Here is a 6,000-nt window from a genome sequence, read left to right as displayed (position 1 = left end):
GTTTTTGTGATGTCTAAAAATAAAATTATTTTCTCAGTGATTTCAAATTAAATGTTTTAATTTAATGAATGAACAAATTTGAATATTTGGAGCCTAAAAATAAGTAAAAAATCATAGAGTTCTAAACACCAAATCCAAAATGGATGTTTGAGTTTGACATTAAGAATGTCGTGGGTCCTAGACTCCTGATGACGGGATTTTAAGAGTACAGTATACATTTTAAGATTTTAGCATTTGTTTATTTCTTATTTGGAAAAACCCGATTTTCGAATTAGATAACTTTAAAAAAAAAATGGGTTTTAAAAACAGATAAATCTTAGTTAAAAGTATTTTGAAAGAATATTAATAGATCCTTACATTTTCTCACAATAAATAGTGATGAAATGTTAATAATCAATGATATTATGAATAATTATGATCTATAAACTAGTGTAGAGATATCTCTGAGATTGTGAATTAAGGATGATAATTTTCCAGTAATACAATCATATCGAGCATTCCAAGATGTATAAATTATTTGAGATATCTGAATAGTTGGAGGATGCAGGAATTAATTGCACAGATGTGTCAGTATGCATAATACCTAACGTCTGTATTGTATCCACCATTAAATTAAGTGTTAAATATTTAATAATTATATTAATTTATTTATGAAAACATTATTTTCACTTTTAATAATTAAAATTATTCTAATTATAATTTATTTAAAAACCAATGAAATTAGTTCTACATATTACTAAAAAAAACACTAATATATAATATATTCTCATGTATTTTATATGTAAATATATTAGGTAAACCATGTAATTACTGTATGAGGATACGTACTATTATTATAGAATAACTTAGCTCCTAGTTACCTAATCCATGTAATAGTTGAATTAGTCAATGTTGATCTTATAAACTTGTTGCTGGTGTTTGTTATGTGCTTTGAGTAGATACATTATAGGTTTCTATTTTATAGTAGACGTTTTGCTTTTTGGTAAACTGGTTTTTACCATTATATTCTTAATATAAGACCAATCAGCCTCCTGCCGGTCCTGTAAAAACTGTTCGAGAAGCTGTTGCTGCGAAGATTGAAGCCATGGCTGTTGGATAGTCATCTCATCCCGGAACATCAGTTCGGATTTCGTGAGAGACATGGCACTGTGGAACAGGTGCATTATATGGTGGATGTGATTAGCAAAAGACTTGAGGAGAAGAGGTACTGCTCTAACATTCTCGACATCTCACAGGCGTTCGACCTAGTATGGCATGGAGGATTGCTATATAAAATTAAAAAGTGTCTCCCACATGAATATTACGTCATATTCAAATCGTACTTGACTGGGAGTCACTTCCAGGTCAAGCACAAGGACAAAGTGACCTTGCTACGCCTAATCTTCTCTGGTGTTCCTCAGGGAAGTGTTTCTGGACCCTTACTCTATTTGATCTTCACGACTGATCTACCAACTTCTCAGAACAGCAACACTACAGATACACCAAGGAAGTCTGATTTAACCTACAGGACCTCCCTAATCGCTTTTAAGTTAGTGTTAGTGATGCCTAAATTGACAATAACACTTATTTGCGTGTATCTGTTCGTTAGTTTTTCTTTTATAAGCATTCTGTGGAGTTTGGTCGCTGGATCAATCTCTAAGATATATTTTTATTTTTTCATTAATTAATTCTGAACTAGAGTTTGTTTAATGTTTTTCTTGTTTTTATGCTTGTAGATAGATTGCTAAATGTTATTATATTATCCTCATATGATATGTATTTTTTTTAGAATTTTTAGGTTAATATATTTTTCTACTCTTGAATGAAATAAAATAAGTCATACATATAAAATTATAATTTTGTATATGCATATTTATGCTCTAATATATATTAATTATTAACATATATATGAGTACAATAGTAAAAATTAATGTCCGCTAACAAATTAAGCTAGTTTAATTTGAGTTACGCCTGTATACATGGTTTCATATAATGCAAATGCTTTTATAATTATTCATAAAGTCGAGGTATCGTAGTTGCTTTGAAATTAGTTACATGGATTTCATTCAACTAGACTAAATTGAAATTGAAATAGTTTTCGTTGTTCCGTTCGCGTTTCTCTGGATTAATGAGAGGAAGAAACCTTTGGAAAATAGCTGCGCACATAGGAAAACGTATTTAATATTCATACCATGTAAAATTTAATTAGTTATTTGATCCGGTTTTGTTTTTGTTCTCATATAAAACGAATGTTGGAGCTTTAGTTGAAATCCATTTCCTTTAGAACGTTTTTTTAAAAGTTCGCTGTACATGAAAGCTGTTTTTCAGAATTTCAGCCTCATTCATACTTTTCACTTCTGATCTAGTGGATATGCGGGCGTACATCCTTATTATATATGATTATCCTCGGAATGGATCTGCGACGCGTCTGCATGCATGGAAGTAATGTATGTGAGAGGATAAATAAGTTAAGAGTCTGAGGCAAGGTGCATCGCAATTTAACATTCTGCTCCCGTTTCGCTGATTCGGCTCAAGATTTCTACCATGTATTCTCTTATCCGTGCTCTTCTTCTTTACGTTTTTCCCTCCTCTTCTTGTTCACTCTGAAGTGCGGAACATGTGGCTGTCGTCTGCCTCCTATGTTCCTGCTGTTGCTGCTCTCTCGATGCGTGCCGATGTTTCAACTTATTTCAGAGACGCTACGACCCTCATAAAGACCTGGATTTCAGTCCGCCAAATCCCAACCCCTTAATAAAATAAACATTGCCATGTATTGTGTTCTCATCTGACGTTCTTTCGATTGAACTGCATGAATCTTAATGCAGCCAACGGTATAAATAGAAGATACAACTGGAATAAATACACACCTACAATACCTTAGCTTTGATATCACTTAAATAGTAGAAAGCAACATTAAACATACTAATTTAAAATAGTTGTATCCAAATTTCTCATAATATTATTCCGTATAAAAAATATAATAATAATAATATAATATTTTACTTGAGAATATATTTTTCTGATATTTTTTGAAAGAAATGAAGAACATTTGTAACAAAACAACAATTCAGTATTGTAATATTCATTTGTTATAAACTATATATTGAATATTTGTGAATGAGTATGAGCCTATTTCAATAGATACTAAATAATTGTTCAACGTCATATTGATGGCATTTTCAGGAAATTAAAAGTAGCAATTATGATATAAAAGAGATTTATAAACTCTATAGTTATAAAATATAGTACTTCTAGTATCTAAAGATTTTTATCAGTAGTTCCCAACATTAGTGTGTGCTAAGCTCTAACAAGTCTTTCTAAAATTCTTATTCCTCCTATATAACATACACTTAAAACGCCATACGGTTAAACTTTAGACGTGTCCATTTTTGAATTTCCCCCTTAACAATCAACCCTAACATGAGTATCACGTTGGGAAACACTGATATATATATATCGTTATTTACAATGAGTAAGATGTTGATGTCTTGACTTAAAGTTATTGGAAATGATGAAGTTGCGGAGTATCTAGTATATAGTATTTGTACAAACAAACTAGTAAAATATTATACAGCAATATACAGTAGATTCACTATAGTCCGGATTGAAAATTTAAAAACAAACAAAGTCCTCAATTAGTCCGGTTTCAGTGTGTAATATTAGCGGAACCAATAACGCATTTTGTGAGGTAGTTGATTATATTATATAGGATTAGGTAATTGGTTCTAAGATACTAAAGATCATTCATGATATCACTGATAATAAGTATCATTAGATTACGTATTCTAAATTATTTATAGAATATTATATTATGTATAGTTAAAAAAAATCAAATAATAATATAGTAATATATAATAACAAGGCATCGTCAAAACAAAATCTGTAAAATTTGTTCCATATAATTTAATAAAATAAGCTAGAAAGCGTATCGATCGCCAGCATTATGAATGAACACCCTCCGATTTTTTCCACTACTATCGCTTACAAATTGCGAAATTATTTCATCCCCTTCGATTCAGGAGAGGCACGAGAAAAAGAGGAGAAGAAAAAATAGAAGTGGAGAAACGGAAAGCCGAGCCGAATTCTGATCATTCCCCGAAAATATCCTCGAGGGAGGACTGCTGTAATAGCTCATATATAATATCGATCGTGCGCTTTACGATTAGTCAAAAGGTTTATTCTATTTTTTTCGTTTGTTTATATTTCCTACAAAAGAGAATATTCCCATTATATCAGCAAAAAATATAAGAGTATTTTGATCTTCTTTTAGTACCTCTTCAAATAGATATAAATGTTGTATGTTTAAATTAGGAATTGTGTATGGATGAAATATATTGTATCATTTAATTACCAGATATTGTATATATTTCAGCAATACTTTAATATTGTAACTTTCAGTTAAATTGTATAGCTAAAATCACTATCAAATACTTTTTGAGCAATTTTGATTTAATTTAAAAAAAGTAATGTTTTCTTTTTCTCTATTAAAATCAGCATTATGATACATTTGTTTTAATATTATAATGAAATGTTACGTTATTCCTTAAAATGATTATATTAGTTTGTTGATTATATAAATATATAACTTTAGTTTACATCGTTATACATTTTTGTACAGTAATACTTCGTATAGTGCGGATAATCCGTTTTGCCGGACTGTTTGATACCGGTCTAAAAATGTACGGCTCAAAAAGAGATATGACTACATAAAATCATTCGTTTATGTATAGAAAAACAATTTTGTTCAGTATTATTTTATATTTTATTTCTAATAAATATGTTTATTGCATCAGTCGTACAAAAAAAAACATATACAGAAAAAAAAGAACAGAATAAATATATATAATTTCAAAAAAAGTCAACTGATACAAAGGGCTATTGACCATAGGTCTTTCTGTCCCATTTTATTTGTATTATGCTTAATTTAGTTTGTTTTTAAATTTTCAAACCGGATTATAATTAATCTATAGTGGTTGAATCAAAGTATTGTAATTAAAAAACAAGATATTATACAATACTATTTGGAAAGTTATTGTTCATTTTTTAATTGGAAACGTATATAAGCAATGAGACCAATATGTTTGCGATGAATCATTTATTCATTACTGAATAAAAAAGCTTACTACAAAACCAAAAGCTCAATCAGAACAGAAGGGCATTTGCAGCAATTATTCCTGCAGTACGCAAAGCTTTAGATTTTTCGTCGATTTTGCTCTTTGCTTCTATTTTTTTGTCGTTTTCCAGTCTTGATGCAACAAATGAATTGGCAAAACCGGAGCCACCGTTTGTCGATTAACTCTTGTTGAGTGCAGTCGGCTTCCTAATTGCAACTAGTTTATAGCCGTCCAAATGCCCTTTGGCCATACAAATGGCTATGGCCGGTTTTTAATCACAACCCTTTATGTGCTCTCTTTTTTTCACAGTGCAATACAATGCAACCTTATTTTTGCAAAGCTTTTATTAGATTTTACGGTTTTTGGTAACAAAAAAATGTAGTATTAATAAACGATTCCATGTAATATTGAAGAGAAAAAGAGGAAATGTTAAATAAATAAATTGTATAAAACGATGTCAATAAAGGTTGATGTATTAAAAAATGCAATTACATTGAGGTCGCTTGGGTATAGAAAATGGTGTAAATTATTCGTACATAATATTTTTTTTCCAGAAACGTGTCTGGCGTTTGTTTGTATTTTAGTGACGGTTTAATCCCCCGGACGATTGTTCATTACACGTTTTCGTTGCTATTACATTGTTTCTGCATGGAAAGAAAAAGTCCAACGAGAATCGAACGCATTTGAAAATTGTCAGCAACTTTTAGTTACCAAGAATTGACATGCATGTAAACTGTAATGTGTATCGTTGCTGTTGAATAATTTAGTTCATTTGTGACGTGAGACGTTTCAAGAAAATTAAACATAATTTAAATTGATATATCGATTCGTAACGTTTGTTACCAAGAGTATTTCAAATAGATGAGTATGTAAACATTATTGATTATAAATGATTTGCAACATATAT

This window comes from Nicrophorus vespilloides, unplaced genomic scaffold, assembly GCF_001412225.1.
Source record: "Nicrophorus vespilloides isolate i.1.1-1 unplaced genomic scaffold, Nicve_v1.0, whole genome shotgun sequence".
NCBI classification, from domain to species: domain Eukaryota; kingdom Metazoa; phylum Arthropoda; class Insecta; order Coleoptera; family Silphidae; genus Nicrophorus; species Nicrophorus vespilloides.
Note: the sequence above shows the minus strand (reverse complement) of the source record.